We start from the raw sequence: 22,863 nt of genomic DNA on the forward strand, positions 1-22,863 counted from the left end.
AAAATTGATGTTTCTGTGTGAAAGCCCTTAAGTGATACACAACCGAGCCTTCTGGCTAGACACATCCTTTATCTTTAGGTAATTGAATGAAACTTCCACCTGTAAGAGAAACCACTACGCAGTCTCCAAAGAGCCAGTTCTTGATCTAGACATGTTTCTAAAATAAACCACATTTTAGGTCTTTTTCACAAAACACTATTTTCCCTACTTCTGGTTGGGGTCAGGATGGAGGGATTAGACAGAAGTTGGAGTTCCTTCCAGATACCCAGACCAATTTATGGTTGCTGGAGAAGCATGACGAAAGCTAGGTCTTGGAGACCCTATTAGAAAGTAAAGCCACACACACCTGAAAAGAAGAGACACCTGATGCTCAACTGACCAGGTAAAACTGCTCATAGACAAGACAGTAGGTGTGTGTGAGAATTATCAGAAAAACCTGAAAAACTCTGGGCTTCTGCTGTTGCTCCTAAGTAGCCCTAGTCAACTATCACCAACTGTATCACTGTGGTAGATGATGAATGGAGAGGATTGCTTCTAAAAGCATGGTTGACTGCTAAAAGTCGTAAGTCAGAAAGATAGAGGTAAACCTTTTGTCCTTGGCAGTCACCTGAAACTACCGTTTTTAGTCTTTCTATGCCTTCAACTGTCTTTTCCAAATCTTCCCTCTAGAATGGGCCACAAGGTTGCCTCTGGATAATCACTGTGATATTTGGCTTCAAGACTTTTACTAGAGGGGTGCCTGGCTGGCTCATTTGGAAGAGCATGCAACTCTGGATCTCGAGGTTGTGAGTTTGAGTCTCATGTTAGGTGTAGAGCTTATTAAAAGTAAATAAATAAACTTAAATAAAAAAAAAAGAAATGTACTATAAATCAGAGTAGAAAAATAGAGGATAATAAAAATAACTAGCAGAGGAAAGTTGCAAAAAAATCCCAGAATCTTACCATGTTCTCAGTCATCACCTTTGTTTTATAATTCCTGACTTCCTTATATAGTAATAACTGAAAATCCTGGGATTTGGAATTTTCAGTTTTATTTCTGAATCTGAATCACAAACAGACCTCTTTTCTGTATCCTACCCCCTATCCAATCCCTACCATTAGGCTAAATGGCTGTGTGTTGCCCTTTCTTCAGAGAGGCCCCTCTTCCTAGTCCAATCTCAACAGAATGGGGATAGAAACTATACTTTTCTGTCCAGTTTATCCCACCCCCCTGGCTCAAAGTCAGTTTTTTCTAAATGAGATGTCTGCATTTCTGTGGATTTCCAGTCAGTTTATCACCTCCCACTACACTTCTAACCGGACCTCTGTGTTTGCGATCTATAGTAAATATTTCTGTCAATCATTTAAGAAGGTTAACTGTATATTTAAGAAAAAAGGTGATACACTCTTTATTGTTGTAGAATGGAAAACCCTTGAGAGACCAAAATAATGGGTGTGAAATAATTGAGAACAAGAAACTCATCCATTCATCTTCTCCGAGACTATCAAGTATATAGGATATAACTAAGCCTTTGGAAATATTTAAGACTAAGTATTATAGGTAGTGAGAGGTAGAAGTCTTCTCAGAGAAGTTGACATGTCAGTATTAAACCAGGAACCATTTTTTTAATTACATATACCAAGTAGTGTTCAGCTGAAATGTGAAGGGGTCACAGATAAACTAATTCTAAGGAATCTTGAGAATAACATCTAAGGTTTTTGTCTGATGTAAGCCCATTACAGTTTACCAGATTGTTCTGTCAAACCTCAAGCTTTATCCTCCTATTCTTACTTAGGTACACAGACATAATGATATTTAAGATTTTTCAAACTATTATGTTGACTGGACTGGAGTTTTCTATAGCCTGCATTTCTGTAGCATGAATGGGTCATTTGCTCAATAATAGCCCCTACTTTCAGAACTAAGCTGTGCAGTTTCCTTAATTTGGAGGTACTTTGATGAATATTAGTTTTTTTCTACATAAGAAAGATGACATACTACCTAGTGACAGGGCAGGGAAGTAGAGAACAATTATTTGAGCCCAGTGATTTTAACAACACTCAGTTGAGATGGAATGTAATAGACTAAAGAATAGCTAAAACCTGTGGGGGTTTAAAACATGTCTACAGATTTTTTTACCTTCTTCCCATTGAGAGATGACCCGTGTCCCCTTCCCTTAAATCTGACAGGATATGTCTCTATTTAGACAAATAGACTGTGGCAGAATTGATGCTATGTGACTTCCAGAGCTAGGTAAGAAAAAGCCATAAAACTTCCATCTGGTTTTGTTGAAATACTCCATGTTCGAAGTCTGAGCTACCATGTAAGAAATCCTACTACCCTGAATCTACCGTGAGCCTGCCATGCTCCAAAGAAAGGGAATTCAGACCACATGAAGATGCTATGGGTAGATACATCAGTCATCAGCCTGACAGCAGACATCAACCAATGTGAAACTGTCTCCAATGACTCCAGTTCCCACCAGCCAAGTCATTTCACAGAGATATCGAGTCCTCCTAGCCAAGATGTCAGACCACATATAACATAGATGAGTCAAAATTCCTTACCCACAGATGCTGTTAACAAAATAAAATGGTTATTTTGAACCCTTAAGTTTGGAGTAGTTTGTTATGTAAGGCCAAGAGCTCTTTTTTCCTAGAAATTTCTTCCAATGATGGCTAGTAAAAGTAAAGATTTGGTGGAAAAAATGACCCTTGGAAAAATGTTTTGTATATAGGCAAGTAGAAGGAAAGATTCTTTGGAAGAAAATGAGGTGGAAGATGGAAATCCATATTTGTTCTCCACTAACACTATCCATTCCCTTATGCTGCTCCTCACATTACTAACACAGTCCGTTTCTCTGTGTTCTTCCTTTCTTTCTGCCTCTTGTCTGCCTCTCTGCTTGTCACTTTTTCTGTCTATATTGCTTCTGTCTTCCATATGTTTCAGCCACTTAGTGCCTCTAGTCACACCATTGCTGTGTTCTGCTTTACTTTTTCATTGTGTTAATATTATTTTAGTAGAGTCTTTGTTATAAAGCAACTTGAAATAACAAAGATTAGTTCTATCCACTGAAAATCAAAAACAAAGGGAATGCATTTACTTGACAGCCTGGAGTGGTTATCATGTACTTCGAAGGCTTCCACCACCACAGACTGGGGTAAGGAAGTTTCCTCATGCTTTCTGTCTCTCTGACTATGGCAGCCATGTTGAATGAGGCAAAATAGGGATTACTACAAACATGGAGGGGGTAATTTTTGCAACTCAAAAATAACCTTGTAAACAGAAGAATCTGATTTAATCCAAGATAGAAATTTAAAGTTTGGGTTACCACTTAAAAAAATAAGTAAATAAAAATAAAGCAAAGGGAGATTGTGGCACAATAAATTAAGGCAAGTGGGATGAGGTAGCATGGCCCCAGACACAGGGACAGAGACATCTTATCCATTAGGTAGGCAGATTGCCTAGGATTCACAATACTTTTAGGAGCCCAAGAAATGTTTCTGATTTTCTTTAAAATAAGAAGAAAAAGAAATGGAATTTTAGATGGAAGAAAATACTGTAATATATTCATATCTTTGTATTTCTATTAGTAAAAAATATAACCTTTAATTTTCTTTTTTTATGGTGTAAGAGTTTCATGGTACCTAGAGCCTATAAATGCTGTAATACCACCCTGTCCAGAGAACTATGTGGGACAGGACCTGGAAGAAATGGGACTGCCCCAGGTGCCACCATTATATTGGTAGCTTCTGTATCTGCCTGAAACAGTACATTTTGTATGTCTACACCCTAAGCTCTGCCTTTGGAGTCTCAGCGTGACACTAATGACACTTTATGCAGCCAATTAGGGCAATTCTATAGTATGTAGGCTTTATTGTCATACTCCTTCAGACGATTATCTAAGTTATAATAAGGTCAGGAGTTTGGTAAGAGGAAAGATAAAAAAATGTGACCCATCCTGTGTTGCAGCTATCCTTTGGCACCAGTGGGTCCCTGAGCAACTGCTGGGCTCCCAGGGGAATGGGAAGCTCCCATTGCCTGTGGAAAAAATACCCTTGGGTGATCCTTGTCAAAGACGGTTCCTCTTCACTCGTTGTTTCCATATATGCTCAAAATAATGGTCTCATTTGGTCAGTTTTGTTTTGATAGGGTATTTAAGGAATAGTCTAGGGTTTTGTTTTTTGGTTTTGTTTTGTTTTTAAGATTTTATTTATTTATTTCAGAGAGAGAGAGAGAGAGAGAGCACAAGCATGAGCAGGGGGAGGGGCAGAGGCAGAAGAAAACTCTCTGCTGAGCACGGAGCCCAAACCTGGGCTTGATCCCAGAACCCCAAGGTCATGACCTGAGCCAAAGGCAGATGCTCAACTGACTGAGCCACACAGGTGCTCCAAGTTTAGGCTTTTTATCAGTCATATTTAGTCTATTAACCAACAGGGAAAACAATGGGAACTATGCAATTCAAGAAAACTTTTAAAATCAATATAATTTGAAAGTGTCAAATGTTAATATTGGCCACACTTGTGCATAAACTCAAACAGAACAAACAAAACTTTACACATTATGCATCATTAGTCATGATTTTTTTTCCCCAAAAACTACCTAAGGGACCTGACCTCCCCAAAATTGCCAGAAGGGGCAATATTGCATTCTCCTTGGAGATATTTTCCATCTGCAGTTTCCTAGAACAGTACACAGTAGACAGAAGAGAAAAAAGCTGTTTAGAAGGTCCATTTTTTTCACCCGTACTTCCCCAGCATCCAATATTATGCCTGGCATGTACTAGGCATGCAAAAACATATTTGTTGAAACAAGAATAAAGGAATGAATAAACACATGGTTCATTCTAGTCTACTCATTGTCCGGTTCTGCCTATCTGCCCAGGAGCACACTAGCTTCCTAGAAAGGAGCACTTGGAAGAGTCCAGGGTCCTTTTACTTATATATGTGTCCTTCCTATAATTTCACTTTCTTGTTACTGACCCTCTTTTTCCTCTTCCTTCTAACCACCATCCGTCTTCTGCTCTGATGCTCCCAACTTCTCATTCTGATTGCTCAGTTTCCTGATTTCAATTCTGCCATCTTGACTTGATACACTCATAGATCTTCTTGTAATGAATTCTTCGTGATAGATGATTCCCAGTCCTTCCTCTCCTGCTGCCCTGACTCTTAAGTAACCTTCAATCCATGGGACAAAAGAACACAGGCAGCTATCACTTCATAATGAACTCAGGGTGTAAAAAGTTTATTTCTCTTGTTTCTTGCCTTTCTCAATATGCTGCCTCAAGAAACTTCCTCCAAAAAGTTATAATTCACTTGACTCTCAGTTACTGACCCTTCGTCTAACATTGCAGTTCTTACCAATCAAAGCCTTGAAATTTCATATTAACTCTCTGTGATCTTATAGTTTTATACTAAGGAAATAATTCTTGTTACCTCTCAAACATGAAAGAACTTGGAAAACTACCCATGGTGATAATACACAATCTAAAACTTGAGACAGAGAGATTGCCTTTCACTTTCTGCAACACTTTTTGGATATTTTATGATAGTTAGAAAAGGGAAAAATTAGAATCAAGTAAAATTTTTATGAATTAATCCTTATAAAGGAACATTACCTAATTATGTCTGCAATGTTATAGGTTAAATAGTGCTAAATAAAGCAGATAAATGTGCTGTTTGTACAGTTCTGGTGTGAACTTTAACAAATTTTTCAGTGTTTTGTTGACATATTGCTAACCTTCCACATGCATGTACACACCCTCCCCCCAATAAATAACCAAGTAAGCAAATCTAGGGAAGAGTAGGTTTAATGAAATTCCAGTTGTTTTTACTTACCTGTACACATTCTGGTTGCATTTATTTGTCTCTACTCTCAGAAACTAAAGTGTCAAAGTAAGACAGATGGGCTTGATTCTCAGAAGGATTTGGTAGGATTCTTATCTCTTTGGACTAATCAAACAGAAAGAGAACCAGACTTTCTGCTGGGTATTTAGAACATGGCTTCAGGCTCCCAGCTTTACAACTGAAAACCTGAATGAGCTTAAAAAACGATCCCGATGCCCAATTCTATGCTGGCCCAATGAAAACAAAACTTTGGACAGGGGAGGGCAGGGCCATGCAATGAATTTGTCAACACCTCCACGGTGATTCTACTGTGCAGCCAAACTTAAGTTCTATTGATTCAGAAGATATAGTTGCTCTGTTATTTTCTCCTCTTTACATGGACAATAGCAGTTTAGATTATTTTTAAATGATCCTGGAAGAATGAAACAAAAGCATGCAAAGCAAGTTATACTTTAGTAGGACCAAGTAAGCAAGGCAAGGGATTTCTATTTTATCACTTCATAGGCTATTGTCAAAATATAAACAGTCTGAGATTAAAACCCACTTTGAGATCCAAAGAATTTGCAACAGGCTCCCACAGCTGGAAAATAAACATGGTGGGTTTCTCCTGGCAACACACATTTCCCAAACTCCCAATGACATTCTGCACGTGCTGCTTCCTAAAGATAATGCTGTTTTCATTATTTGCTGTTTAATCTTAATTACTTTTGTTCTTCAGAATTACTCACAGTGCATTTTGGAATCCGGTGAATACATTAGTGTCTCAGAGTATCCACTTCCTCCAACTTGTCCTTCATTAATACAAAGCTGAAAACCAGTTATAAAACAAATGCTGCTAAATGATTTCTTTCTCATGCACTGAAATATACTTTTTTGATGAACAGGAGAAAATTATTCAAAGAATTTAATGCAGTCAAGCAGGGGATTCTATATCTATACATAGAATTTCAAGTCCTTGTAAATAGGTCAATGACATCTGCTGAGTACGCAGAGATGCTTAGTACTATAATAGGAACCTAAAGTATATAGTTGAGATTAGACTTGACTTATGCCCTGAGAATTTTATAATCTTTCAAAAGAGACGAGATGGGTTGGCATTCAATGAATATGAATGCATACAAAGAAATATTCTGACAGAAACTGATAAGGAAGGGATTGTGCAGATCAAAGAATGAGCCGTAGTTAATTGAGGGAAATTTCCCTTGAGAAGATTTCCTGAAATGGGCTCTGAACTTCAATTTAAAGTGAGGGATATGGTTTGGAGGACAGGAATGCTGAGATTGTTCCTCATATATGTGATAAATTAAATGAAAGCTCTAAGAAGTGGATAAAATGGAGTGAAATGGCAGAAAGAAAGAAAGCTCCTAGACGTCTCTAATGGCTGTGAAAAGGGACAGATTACCTCTTGCTCGGCAATTTTTCTTTAAAATTAGCAATTTACTGACAGTTTTCTGAATTAAATGCTTTATGTGAACTTTGATGGATGGAAAAACATGTTTCTCTGATGATAAAAATGCTTTTCTCCTATTTTAAAAGTTAAGTAGCCTTTAGATATGAAATATTCTTATTACTCCTCTCTTGTTATAAATATTGTTACTCCTTGTTGGGTTATTCTAAAACTGGTTCCTGTGGCAGACATGTTTACTTACCCTCACCAAGTATCCATGGGCTTTTCCATATTTTTCAGCCCTCTTATGAAAAATGGAACCATCGGACAGTTCTAGGTAAGTTGGCTCTGAGCAGAATCAATGTATGTCAGTTTCCTGCCAAGGCATGTAACAATCAGCCTGTTCCCTGAAGTTCTCTCTTCTGCAGCTCATCACCTAGAGAGCAGATAACACCAATAGATTCAGGTGGAATGAATCTCTGCGTCACTACTGGGGTCGGAGCTTCCTGGAAGAGTCATCACATAGTAGTAAACTTTATTAGGTTATGCTAACCAAGATTTGGGTTCCTTACCGTAGTATATCTTAAGCTAATCTCACTAATGCAGCTTCCCAGCAATTTGTAGGAGCAATTTATTTATTTATTTATTTTAGAGGTGTTAAATTTCAGGAAAGTGGTAACAACAGGGGAAGAGGGAATAGAAATATAGAATTACAACTGAAGAATCATGTTCCAGCTACAGATCCTTTCTCCCTTGAAATAAGCTTCTGTACACCTTGTCAGGTTAAACTGCATTTTTTTTAAACACACCTTAGCTAGAATAAGGCAAGACCTTTCTTTTGGGTTTTGAAAGAAGGTTTTATTCATTCATAGTACTGTACTTCAGCAAGAGAGGCCACTTACCTCACCTGCACATTAGCTGAATTGCTCTCAATTCTTTTATTTATTTGTATAGTCTTCTAATAAATGAAGACTAAGATCAATGCCCCTTTGCTGAAATTCAGCAAATAGGTTTGGGGACTTGTCCAACTTGTCCTTACAGTTGTTAAGACATTTGTGAGGAAAATGAGTTTCACTAAGAATAAGAGAAGGATATAATTTCTCAGGGGCTAATCAGAGCCTAATGTAATTGAAACAAATCAATTGTTCTTGAGTGAAATCAATTTCATTAACCTTCTGCCATTGTGGTCCTTCTTCCAGTATGCTCATCCCTGGACCACATTTGAAAAGTGAAACTGGTGTTGTCATTTTGAGTAATATGGCTCAGCTCCAGGTTCTAAGAGCTTCTCGTATGGTAGGTAGCAGTCAACTGTCTTCTTTGCATCAATGGCATTTTGTTTTTTAATTTGGGAGAAAGCAAGACCATTCTTAACTTTCACCTCATTCTTTCATGATAATAATGGTAGACATAAAACAGAGTCAGGCAAAATTCCACAGTGATGTCCTTACTGTGGAAAGAGCCAAGATGCCCTTCAACAGACGAATGGATAAAGAAGATATGGTCCATATTCACAATGGAATATTGTGCAGCCATTAGAAAGGATAAATACCCAACTTTTCTATCAACATGGACAGTACTGGAGATTATGCAGAGTTAAATAAGCCAAGCAGAGTCAATTATCATATGGTTTCACTTACTTGTGAAGCATAAGGAATAACATGGAGGACATTAGGAGAAGGAAAGGAAAAGTGAATTGGGGTAAATCACAGGGGGATATGAAGCATGAGAGCCTGTGGACTCTGAGAAACAAACAGGGATTTGAAGGGGAGAGGTGGGGGAATGGATGAGCCTGGTGATGGGTATTAAGGAGGGCACATATTGCAATGGAGCATTGGATGTGGTGCATAAACAATGAATCTTGGAACACTGAAAAAATAAAATTACATTTAAAAAAATAAATACCTCAAAAAAATATAAATAAATAAACAAATAAACAAGCTTCAAATTTCATTAAAAGAGTTCCTGCTCTTTTAAGAAATACAACATATTTGGCTATCACTTTCCCATTTTGTAATATATTGACTTTGTCACAAAAAACTTTTCAGAAATAAAAATATTTGTATATTTATAATAAGGGACTTTTTTTTCTTTTTTAAAGATTTTATTTATTTGAGTGAGAGAGAGAGAGTCACAGCAAGAGAGGGAACACAAGCAGGGGGAGTGGGACAGGGAGAAGTAGGCTTCCTGCTGAGCAGGGAGCCCAATGCAGGGCTTGATCCTAGGACCCTGGGATCATGACCTGAGCTGAAGGCAGATGCTCATCGACTGAGCCACCTAGGTGCCCCAAGGTACATTGTTTTTAAAGATGGTTCCTAATGAGTAACATGTAATACTTTTAGTGGGCAGAAACTCATATCTGAAAATATTAAGTATATATCAAACTTTATAAACCAAAGCAAATATACAGGAAAATGGTAAATGATAAGCAAAATATTTCCAGTTAAATAGAGGTTTTGATTCTCCCTAAGGTAGCCATATTTGTACTTTTGCATGATCTTCAAATAATATTCTGGTGCTAAATATATAATGAATTTTATCAAGGTATTTTATGGTTTGGCCACACCTGCAGTATGGCAAGATGGATGAGAGCCTAGGAGAGGATCCCTGCGGGAGACGTAACAACTGCTCACTGACTAGCAGTCCTCTTTACTTGTCCCATCCCTGGAAGAAGTACTGCCTGACCTCCTTGAAGCATCAATTAGCCAATTCTGACTTCTAAAGGCATTTAATTTCATAACAAGAAGGAGCAGAGTAGAGAGAAGAAAAAAAAAAAAAGCAACTTCAGAAACAAAGAAAGCCAAGCAATAGGATGTCATTTAGCAAAGGGAAAAGTATCCTAATGTTTCCCAGCCTCCAGGGGTCTGTGGCTATATTTGGGGACCAACATAATAATCTTGAGTCATCATGAGCGATTAAGAAATAACACTAAATAATAAAGATATTAATAAAGTAATTCATCTTTAAAAAAATCCTAAAACTTTAGAACATATAGTAACAAGTTAAATTTCAGTTAAGTGTAATATCATTTTATGTGGGATACCCCATTTCCTCTTGATAACAGCACATACTTTTATACTTAGCAACATTAAGGATGACTCTATGGTATGGTACTGGGCTAGGTACTATAGGAGAGAGAGGTAATGGAGTCTCTATTGTGTTCTTAAGTCCTTTTATCAAATTTTCTCTCTGAAAATGTCATGAATCACCTTGGGAGTCTTTGCATCTTCCTAAAATATACCTACCCCATCTACTTGCTATCTGGTAAGTTAACAGAATGTCCTGATAAGGAAAGGCTACCACTTTCTCTTTCCCTTATCAGCACTTTGGGTTCCTTTTAGTCAATAAGGATAACACCACTGAGTGTTAAAAAGGTGTAAATTCAGACTTGTCTATCACAGAGGAGACACAGTACAACATCCTGAGGGAGTCACAAACACAGCTTTGTTCTTTTCTTTTTGGGAAAATACATCAGGTCTAAGTTTATATCATTATTTTTCCATTAGAAGCTAATGAAATATGGAATTAGAACATCTCCTGAGGAGCATTTTATCAACCCAAAATAGAAATTATTTTAAATTGGCTGTTGTTGTATGTCAGTAGATGGAAAATCAAGAGAAAATATGAAGCTCTAATTTATTATTTTATCTCAGCAATTCCACATTGTAGGGCACAGACTAATGATTTTCCTCTTTTGAAGGTCAGAGATTTCTCTTCAAGTCTCTTTCACTTTGTAAATCATGGCTGAGACAAGTTCAGAGGCTTGAAGGAAAACTGAGGACTTTTCCATTGCAGAAATGTCTGTTCATGTCTTCTGTCCATTGAAAAAGTGCTCCACATCACTCGGCATCAGGGAAATACAAATCAAAACCACAATGAGATACCACCTCACACCAGTCAGAATGGCTAAAATGAGCAAGTCAGGAAATGACAGGTGTTGGCGAGGATGCAGAGAAAGGGAAACCCTCCTACGTTGTTGGTGGGAATGCAAGCTGGTGCAGCCACTCTGGAAAACAGTATGGAGGTTCCTCAAAATGTTGAAAATAGAGCTACCCTACAACCCAGCAATTGCACTACTGGGTAATTTACCCTAAAGATACAAATGTAGTGATCCGAAGGGGCACGTGCACCCAAATGTTTATAGCAGCAATGTCCACAGTAGCCAAACTATGGAAGGAGCCCAGATGTCCATTGACAGATGAATGGATAAAGAAGATGTGGTATGTGTGTATATATAGGTATATGTGTATATACCTATATATACACACATGCACAAAAAATAATATAAGCAGGAAAATGAAATCTTGCCATTTGGAATGACATGGATGGAACTAGAGGGTATTGTGCTAAACGAGAAAAGTCAGTCAGAGAGACAATTATCATATGATCTCACTGATATGTGGAATTTGAGAAACAAGAGAGAGGATCATAGGAGAAGACAGGAAAAAATGAAGCAAGATGAAACCAGAGAGGGAGATAAACAATATGAGACTCTTCATCTCAGGAAACAAACTGAGGGTTGCTGGAGTGGAGGTGGGTGGGAGAAGGGATGACTGGGTGATGGACTTTGGGGAGGGTATGTATTGTGGTGAGCGCTATGTATTGTGTGAGAATGATGAATCACAGACCTGTACCCCTGAAACAAATAATACATTATATGTTAATAATTAAAAAATAAATAAAATTGCACATTAGCACTTAAAAAAAATTCCCTGAGGAAAAATGCTATGTCAGATTCCCTTCCTATCAGCCACTTCCCTCAAGGGCTTCTTATATGGCAAGTTTTCTGCAGAATTTCATCCCACTGTTCACTTTTGTAGATGCAGGCACATCATGGAAATTTCTGAATGAGAAAGAACATTGCGCCACAGAACGACTGTTTAGCCATAATGGTTAGTCCTTAATTTAATATACCAACATTGTTAAAGCTGAGATGTCTCCCATTGAAGAGTGACTGCATTCATTTCAAAATAAATTTTTAAAAGTTGTAGATGTTCTAGATCACATACAAAAAAAAAAAAAAAAATCTAAAATTTAAAGAGAAATACATAAAAAAAAAAAAAAAGATTGACAAAAAAAAAAAAAAAAAGAACAAAATAAAACAACTAAACTCACTTACAAATAATAAGCAAAAAAAATTCCAACTGAAAATCAGCAAACAGAATATAGAAGTAGATTGAAGAATATTACACTATCGGTCAAGTATATGTGGAGTGGTTCAATATTAAAACCTATTGATTTAATTTAAAATATTAATAGGATAAGGAAAACTGACCCTTTACAGATAATGAAAATTATTTGAAGAAATATGACATCCATTCTTTATTTTAAATATTAGAAACCTTTCAAATATGTTCAGAAACAAAAGTGGGCTGGGTTTTACCCCTACTACTATTTCACTTTATTTCCTAATTACTAGTGGACTAAAATTAAGCAAAAGGTGAAAAAGTTGTGAAAATAGAAAAAATGGAAGAGGTACCTGTGTGCCTCGTCTGTGAAGCATCTGCCTTAGGCTCAGGTTATGATCTGGGGGCTCTGGGATCCATCCCTGCCTTGAGCCCCACTCCCACCCCCAGTGGAGCAGGCTCCCTTACTCAGCGGGTCTGCTTCTCCCTCTCCTTCTGCCTCTTCCCCAACTTGTGCTCTGTCTCTCTCTCACTCTTTCTCTCTCAGATAAATAAACAAAAACTTCAAAAAAAAGAAAAGGTAGAGATAAAATTACTTAGATATAATTACTTATTTTAGATAATTGTTCACTTAGGAAAAAAGAATCAACTAATTGTTATTAATGGTAGGAGAATTAAGTAAAGTGGTTGGGAAAAAAATTAATGTTCATGATCAAATAGTTGTCATAAGTACTGAGACAACCACTTAAATTATATGTTGAAAGAAGATTCATATATAACAAAAAAAGATAAAATATGAATAAACTTAGGAGGAAATGAATGGAATTTATGAAGACAATAAGCAAAGGACATGTACTATTTTAACACATAGATATCCATACCATGTTACAGGATTAGAAGCTAAAGAACATTAAAATGTTAGTATCTTCTGAGATAATTTATATATGACAAGCCAGTCTTCTTCTGGTCAAGACCTTCTATTTTTAAAAGACTGGAAGTGTCCACTTCCTCCAATAAAAATTTAAAAAAAATGTTTTTTAAGCTACACATATTTTATACTTAATGTAAAAGCAATTAAGAAAAAAGAAAACCAAATCTCACTATAAAGCAGTTAGAATTAAAGCAGAGTATAGTTGATATGCAAATAAACAGATCAGTGGAATAATACAGAAAATACAAAAATAGAGTCAATACATGTTGTTGGAACTACAAGGTATCAATATAGAAAAAAACACAAAAGAAATTCCACATATATCAAAAATATAAACATTAAAAAAATTAAACATAAAAGTAATAGAAAAATATTGGAATATTTTAGATTATATAAGCCCTATCTTAGTATAAAACAAAACCCAGAAGTCATTTAAAAAATAATAAATGTCATTACACACTTAAACTTTTTTTTTTTAAGATTTTATTTATTTATTTGACAGAGAGAGACAGGGAAAGGGAATACAAGCAGGGGGAATGGGTGAGGTAGAAGCAGGCTTCCTGCTGATTGAGGGGACTGACTCAGGGCTGGATCCCAGGATACTGGGATCATGACCTGAGCTGAAGGCAGACACTTAACAAATGAATAACCCAGGTGCCCCTAAATTTTTTCTTTTCTGGAAAGAAAAACCACAAAGAAAAACAAGGAAATCTATTCACAACATATTATCATAGGAAAAAAATAGCTTAATTCTTTAACGTATAATAAACCCTTACAAAAAAGTAAAACTAGGGATGCCTGGGTACCTCAGCTGGTTAAGTGTCTGCCTTTGGCTCAGGTCATGATCCCAGGCTCCTGAGTCCCACATCAGGGTCCTTGCTCAACGGAAAGCCTGCTTCTCCCTATGCCTGCTGCTCCCCCTACTTGTGCTCACTCTCTCTATCTCTCTGACGAATAAATAAATAAAATCTTTAAAAAAAAAACAAAGTAAAACTATATCAACAATTCAGTAAAAGGATCAAAAAATGGCTAAAATTCACGACAAAGAAGGCACAGCTTCTAATCATAGGAAACCATCTTCGATCCCAGTCATAAGAGAAAAGCAAATTAGAAGCAACATAGAGATATCAATTTTTTACCTAAGAGATAGGTAAAGATAAAAGGGTTTAATAATGTTCTGTTTTTTTAAGAACTTGGATAAAGAAATTCTGTTACATTATGGTGTGAATATAATTTTTGCATCTCTATGGAAATAAATTAACACCATCTATACAAATTTTATATACATATATATCTTGCCCCTCTAATTTCACTTTTAGAAACTTATCCTACTGATAAACTCATGAAAGTGACAGATACAGAGGCAAATTAATCTTAGCATAATTTGCAATAACAAAAGCTTGGCAAAAACCTAAATATCCCTTGATAGGGAGTTGGTTAAATAAATAATGATGATCTGTACATGGGAAGTCTATATAGTTAAAAAAAAAAGCAGGTACAGAACTATATGTATTCAGGACTATCATCAAGATACATCATTTAATGTATAGATTTTTTTAAAAAGTCAAGTTCAAGACAAGGCATTTATTTATTTATCTACACACACACACATGTACGTGTGTATGTATGTATAAATATAATACTTACATCAAATATTGATATCCAAATATCCTCTGAGATTTAGGAGAGCCAGAAGACTGAGGAATTTGGATGGGGAGGAGAGTTGTTTTCATTGTGCATGGCTTTGCACATCTTGAATTTTTACCAGATGCATGTATTACTCATTCCCAAAAATAGAGGAAAATAAATATGTTTGGTAAATAGCTATACTATGAAAACCAACAAAGGACTAAAGGATTATTTTAGTCTTGTTAACCAGCTTTCAAGAGGGACAAAAGCTTTTCAACCCTTTTCTGATTAAATATGAGTTTCTTGCAAAGTAGGACTATCTTACCCACTTCTTCTCTTCTTACCATGGCAGCGCCAGAGGTCAGACCCACAGGTAAGTTTTGCTTAAGTATGGATTGACTGATGGACTAAGCCTGTATCATCTGTTGAAGAGGACTCTCCCCGCAGATTTCCACCTCTCAATTCTTGTTGCCTATCCTAAAGCAGTGTCCAGAGGCCCAAGTTTAAGACTATACATTCATTTCTATCTCAGAAACTGGAAAGACCTTTGGCCAAAAGATAGGCTGTAATAAAGGGAGACAAAGAAGCCTACCGTGACATTGGCAAACTCACAGTATTCTTGGTGACATCTCTCAGAGCAAAGTTTGTATCATAGGTTTATTGGAGGTGAGTATTGAGTCAGTAGGGAAGAGGCTTCTCCTTCTTAGCACTTAGCCCATTCTCATTCTACTCCTTAATCCCTTGTCTTCAACATTCACTACCCACTCTTAGAAAGAACAGTTGTTTTCCTTCAGGTTAAGTCTGGTCTCCAGGCCATGTTGCCCAGCCTGGATGCTATTTGCACTGTTCAGGCCTTCCTGGCTACTCAGCGGACGGAAGAGAGAAGAATGGCTGAGGAAGGAATGACAAGAATGCCCGGACTCCTCTACAATTTCTACCTGGACCTGCTCATTCCAAGACTTCACTGCAGCCAACAGCCCTGGTACTGATACTTGAGTGTGGACCAACTGTGTTCAGAAAAGCAGAACATGTACCCACACCCTAAGTGCTTGATATGGAAGGCAAAACCACAACTGGTGATTCTTAAATATGCGAATAAATGTAAGTCAAGAGGAAGCATTTTAGAAAATACGGGTAAGTCTTGAACTCTAAAAAGAGGCAAAATACAAAGTTTACTATGCCGTTTAGTATGATTACTGGGTCCGCAGAGGAAGAAACTGGGATCTTTTCTTGATTTACAACTAACAAAGTGAATTCAGAATCAGTCTGGTGACAGATATGAAGAGAAGGCATTATCTCTAAGGATATATAATGAGTGAAAGTAGGAACTGCTGTTCAGCAGGAAGTAGTATTTATCCTTTCCTGTCTGCCTGACACAAATACATGTAATCGTCACTTTGGGCTGTGGCATGACTAATGGGGCTTAGTGCTTAAATGGCCTAGGTGTTTTCTCAAAGTCAAAACCAGTGTTTCTCTTCTTTCTTCTGCTTTAATTCCCGGTCCTTAAGTCCTTATGCTGGGCTTTTACTCCATAGCCATGTTGGAGATGCTCTGGACAGGCTGCTGGCTCTTTCAGACCTTTTAAGTAGAAGGGCCTGGCTGGAGGAAGATTGGCAGAAATTCAGCTTTACCACCTTTTATTTTCTGAATTAGTTCAGATAAGGGAGCTATCCGCTTGGGCACAAGGCTGCAGCAGCAGATCCGATTGAAGAAGAGATTATAGTAAATTAAGAATTTGTTATCACTTACAGCAGGTTGTCCTCTTTGCAGGGCTTCTGGGCAAAGTCACAAGCTGATTGAAGGGACTTCTTGTCCCAATAATACTGAATATTTATATTTCTTGGGATAAAAGGGCAACTTCAAGATAAGACATGTGCTGGTCTACAAACTCAGGAGCTTCCTGGATGAAATCTGAAACTGGGCCCGGCATATGGAGGGCAAGAAGAGACGGAAGAAAGAGGCAGCCACTCCAGATGGGCAGGCGCTGGCTTTAATAAGCAAGGGAGCTTACTTATGATGCTTGTCTTGAACGTGGAAAAGTGAGTAGGCCTCTGCACCCGCCCTCCAAAAACATAAAATTTATATAGAGGGGACTTACCTGGGTAAAGTCACATTACAGTTGAGATGACTGCAGCCACATATTTCTCTCTCACGGCTATATCCTTGAAAATGGCTCTAGTGGTCCTATTGGCAGGCAGAACATAGGTACATTTCAAGGATGCGGAGGTGGGGAGGAGTGGACTGTGGGAATCCTTCTTATGGGTCAACCTCCAGTCATGGCCTCTCAATGATCTCCTCTAACACTTGCCCCATCGTGACTGGGTCCTACAATTATACAGGCAGATCTCTTATCTTCTGCAATGTGCCCTACACAGTAAGGAAGGGGTTTCAGGAACCTGAGAAGTGACTCCATTGGCGGTTATCTGGCAGTAAGGGCAGATAACCACAGCAACCGTTCAGCCACGTGCAAGAGAAAACACAGGTGAGATAATGATTCCCCCAAATAAGTAACAAGTCTTTCCACCAAGAGCCCCATGATTGGAACCACTGATTTACATCCCCTCACATGGAGTGTTTACTTGTGTCCTCCTATGACTTGCTTAAGGTGATTGATACATTATCTGACTCGTCATGTACAAACACACCATTCTGTTTGGATAATAACAAAGGTGTCCCTTGCGAGGCGATAATAATGTCCAAGGCCATTCTACTTTGGAGAACAGTTTTTCTCATTAGAGACATTTCAGTCTTTAATAAAGACAGGTTTTGCTGGCTATCTTTAATGCTTTTGGGGTGAATTTGGTAAGCGTTTCTTTGTGTGCTCAAAAGTCTTCTGCCCATGGAGGGGACAAAGATAGTGACCAAATGATGCTGCCAGTGGAAAAGAGAATATGCCCATTTGGCCTTGAGGAGAGAGAGTTTGTTAGCCTTTTTTTCCATGGGGCACTTCTGGAAGGCAGGGTGTGTGGTGGTGTTGTTCATTTTTTTCTGTGTCCTTCCTGGTCAGAGAAATGCCATCTCCCCACATAACCCATAACCGCACTAACCATGCCTGGAAGCTTTCCTTCACTTTTTGCTGGAACGTGGCAGCTATATCAATAGAGTCAGTGAGCATATTCTCTCACCATGAATATTTCTATTCTGAATTGGTGAGTAGCAGTTTTAATTAGGGAATTTACTTAGAAGGGCTTGTCTTGGGCAGCCGCAAGATGACTAGATCTCCCCACCATGGACAGTGCTGGTAGATCCAGCTATATGCTGAGTAGGCAGAGTAAGAGACCATCAGGAGCTGTTTTGATCCACTCATAGGTTTGCCAATGCCGAACATTGCCCATTTGGGGGATTCTTTTCAGTAGGTTAAAGCTTTAACCTGTAAAGCATAGATTCTTTTCCCTGATGGGGACAATCTTTAAATTATTCATAGACATTTCCTCATTAGAGTGAGTGTGTTTCAGATTTTTCCTGAGAACCCATTTTTAAAAGTTTGGGGCTCTTAAGTATTTTTTATTGCCCTTCTTTACCCATCAGAGCCCCTATTATACTTCATTGTAAGGTACATGTTTAATGATTTGTTTTTTCTGTTAGTCTGTAAGCTCCATGAGGGCAGGGACCTTGTTTATCTTCAAAAGGAGTTTATCCTAGTGCCCAGTACAATGTCTGGCACTTAATAAGATCTCAATATTTGTTGTATTGAACTGAATTTCATTAGACAGAATTGAATAAGAGGTTATTCCTTGATGAGAATGAATTCCTTTCTTCTTTTAATGAAGAAAGAAGGCAGAGTCAAGAGCTAACCTTACTAAAGACAGGCTTCATCTACTGAAAATCATTAAAAGCTTGACTTACCCTGAATCTTATTTGATGGTCCATCTATTTTACAGAAAAGCCAGCAGATTTAGTGATGTGCCCAAAGGCACACAGATACTAATTGGCAGAACAGGAGCAAGGGCCCAGGTCTCCTGGCCAACAGTCAGGCATTTTTTCCACCACAATTTGTCTTTCTTTTATTTCAAGATATTGGAAGTGAATAAGGAAGCACTGGCAGCATGGCCATGGAGGGAATTCAGCAACAGGATTTGGCAGGCACACCTAATCTGGTAAACATTGGCTTGTTAGTTATAGACTTTTATGAAGGTCTTATCAACAAATGGCCTCTAAACTGCAGATGTTCTCTATTTGCTGGAACAGTTGGTTCTAATGGTTAGACAGAAGGGTGCTGTGCTCTCCTATTTAGAGAACTGGTGTCTGAAATAATGAGAAAACTTTTAGGGACATCTCCTTGAAGAATTACGGCATCTCTGATGCCCTTTAGGTGGTAGGCTTCTTATTTTCCAACTTTCTTTTCCACCTTTTCACTTCCTTGTTGCTGTTGACCTCTACCTGCGGTCTGCTGATGATCCCATCAACACGGTAAATTTGCTTAATTTGCTACTTCGGAGTCAGTTGAAATGTATTTATTAATGCCATGCCCTCTTCCCTATAAACAACAACGTTAAGTTCACAAATAAATTGACAGGAGAGCTTCTTCAAAGTTTAAATTCTAGCAGGCAAGCAATGTACTATCAACCATAGCAATCTGTTGCTCTTGAATGTAAGATAAGAACTGTTGAAAAGTATTAACTATGTTTTAATAAACCTGCTTATTAAAAACAATCCTACTTGCAAATCTGAAGACAAACTGCACAGAAGCATTATAATCATCTCGATAAAGTTGTTTTCCATAGGGGTAAAGGCAAACAATTTTGAAACTGCTGTGCTTGTCTATTAGAACTGAACATTGAAGTAAGTGGATGCAGATAATGAGAGCCACGTTTATTACTGCTGCAGTGGGAGTTTACAGAGGGTCAGGGACAGGAGGGTAGAATGACCCATGTGGCAGTGGATTAGAATTGGAGGTATCAATGTGAACTTTTGTTTAACTTAATGCACTATATATACAGACACATATATATGTATATATACTTACATATAGAAATGCTTATAAATATGTGAATACACATGGGCTTATATGCACACATATATCCCCTTACTCTGTCAGCTGAAAGGGCCTAAAATAAACAACACTCCAGTAGGAAAAAACACACCCAACACCCAGAACTTGACTTCTAATATTTTTTCAATTTAAAAAAACCTGAGAAAACAAAAAACGAGGCTTCTGGGGGAACTATCTGAAATGTCTGATTTTAGGCGTAGGGGATTAAATATATAAAATAATCCTGGAGCATTTTATAGTCCAAAAACGTAAGAAGGTTCCCAAAAACAAACAATAACAACAACCCATAAACCAACCTACATTGATGAAGATGCATAAAAGGGATGTAAGAGGAAAAAGAAGTGTTTACAATAGTCAAGACCAGAACAAGTTGAGCCACAAAATTAGTAAGTAGTGTTGAATTATAACCCAAAATATAAATAAGTATTCATAATCCATATTGATATAAATATATGAATGAATAAGTGCTGGAGAAGGGATGAATTTCTCATTCAGAAGAATTCCAGATAAGTTATAGAGGGGGTACACTCTAAAGGAGGGAAATCACAACTCCCCACTCCTCAAGTAAGGGATGCAAATAGAGAGGCAGTAGGGAAAGGGAGAAAAATGAAAAATTTCACAGTGGAGAAACCTGACAAACACTACCTAAGCCAGATGATCACGATCAATATCAATGATGACTTCATATTGATAGTTTGTACCTTTGATGTGATGTGATGAAATGGTACTTTATTTCTGTGATTTTCTCCCCAAAACACATAACCTCACTCTAAACTTGAGAAAAATACCAGACAAATCCCAGTAGAGGATCATTCTACAAAATATCTGACCAATACTCCCCAGAGCTGTCAAGGACATCAAAATCAAGAAAATTCAAAAACTCTCCAGCCAAGAGAAGCCTAAAGGGACACAGTAATTCAATGTAATGTTATATCCCGCATGGGATCTTGAAAGAGAGAAAAAAAATTACGTAAAAACTAAGGAAACTGAAATAAAGTATAGATATTAGTTAATAATAATGTATTAGTATTGGTTTATTAATTGTAATAAATGTATTATGCTCATGTAAGATATCTGTTAACAGTAAAGAAATTGGGTGTGATATATCAGAGTATGTAGGGATGTTTTGAACTATCTTCTTGGTCACTCTGTAAATCTAAAAGTGTTCTAAAAAATAATTGTCCAAAAAAGCAGATACAGTCTTTGTTTATACTTAATGTAAACACGTGTGTGCCAGCATATTTCTCAAGACTTCTCATTTCTGAGGTGCCTGGGTGACTCCCTGGGTTAAGCCTCTGCCTTCAGTTCAGGTCATGATATCAGGGTCCTGGGATGGAGCCCAGCATCAGGCTGTCTGCTCAGCGGGGAGCCTGCTTCCCCCTCTCTCTCTGCCTGCCTCTCTGCCTACTTGTCATCTCTGTCTTTGTCAAATAAATAAGTAAAATCTTTTAAAAAAAGAGAAGACTTCTCATTTCTGGTATTTTTTAAGATTTAATCACCACGTTATTGTTGCCTTCAAGTATTTGAAAGTCTATTATGTGAAAGGGGAAGTAAACATTTTCTTCTTTAGATGGCAGTAGTAGAACCATATAAAAATCAATAGCAAGGCAGATACCAGCTCCCTAATATGGAATTTTTTTTCCAGTTCCAACAATGGAAAACGCTGATTCATGGAGTAGTAAACTTTCTTTCCATTCAAGCAGAGACTGTCTGATACCATCCATCAAGTATTTTTTAGTGGAAATTTATTCATTGGGTGGGCAGTTAGATTAGAAAACCTCAAGGATTCTTCCAACTCTGTTCTAAATGTCTGAGGACAGTTGCCCAATTTTCTGTGCAGTCAAAGCTTAGACAATTTACCAATGTGAATCTGGACTCACAGCCAAGACTTTAAGACTTTTCTATTGACCACAATTCTAAGTTTAGCTGATTGCTCAAAACCTACCAGCTGCACTAGTCATCCAATAAAAGGAAAGTAAATTAGCCTCGTAAGCTATGCCCTTTTTGAGCCATGCCATTTGGTATGTTTCCTCCTTGAAGTCTTAGAGTCATACGATCCAACTCAGTGCTTTAGCAGTGTTATGATTACCCTATGACACCAATCCTAGTTTTGCAAATCTAAATGCCACAATCCCACAGCTTGGCTCAAACACTCTGTAGTTAGGATTTCAGTGATTACTAGTGAAGTGAGAGACTTTGCAAATGGGAGTGTGGTTAGATGGGGTGGGGGGGAGGTTGTGGAATAAGAGTTTTGTATTTCGATCTCATTTTGTGAGTCCAGCTCTCCCTTTTAATGATAGGAGCAGAAAAATTCTTTTGAGGACAGGGTAAACCAATCCTTTTCTGGTGTCACAGATTCTTAGGGGGAAAAAAAAGGGAATTCCTGCATTTGAGACAATTTCCAGAGACAATACTAAAAATCTTTAATTTTTTCCCATCCAAAAACAAAAAAGAAAAAAAAATCTCTTGTTGATCTAACCAGTGTTTACCAAACGTTTTTAGTATACAGCATACTTAGGAAATGATTATTATTATTATTTTTTTTTTTGTATCCACACTACAGTAAACAGAAAAGGTGCTGGAAAACAAAAGCACAAGCCTGGTTTCTAGCTATTATTGCAGCAGCCAACACAAGTGCTGGGAGATCAGTGTCTTACCCTGTGTGTTGGAAAGATTATTTCTTAAACAAACAACCTAATATAATTTTTATTACACAAATAACTCATACTAATTACATAAGTTCAACACTATGAAATGGACATTTGCAGATCACACACATTTAAATAAAGGAAATTTTTTATGGTTCATCCTCATCTAAAATATGAAACATCTAGAAAAAGCACAGAGAAGATAGTAAAATAAATAGAGTCTAATCCCTATACCTAAGGAATCAGATATAACATATTGATGTATATACATGAATATGTTGAGTTTTTCCATTTGCATATATATAATGCTTTACATAATTTAAATC

The sequence above is a fragment of the Enhydra lutris genome, unplaced genomic scaffold (genome assembly GCF_002288905.1).
Source record: "Enhydra lutris kenyoni isolate GAN:26980312 unplaced genomic scaffold, ASM228890v2 scaffoldscaffold2, whole genome shotgun sequence".
Lineage (NCBI taxonomy): Eukaryota > Metazoa > Chordata > Mammalia > Carnivora > Mustelidae > Enhydra > Enhydra lutris.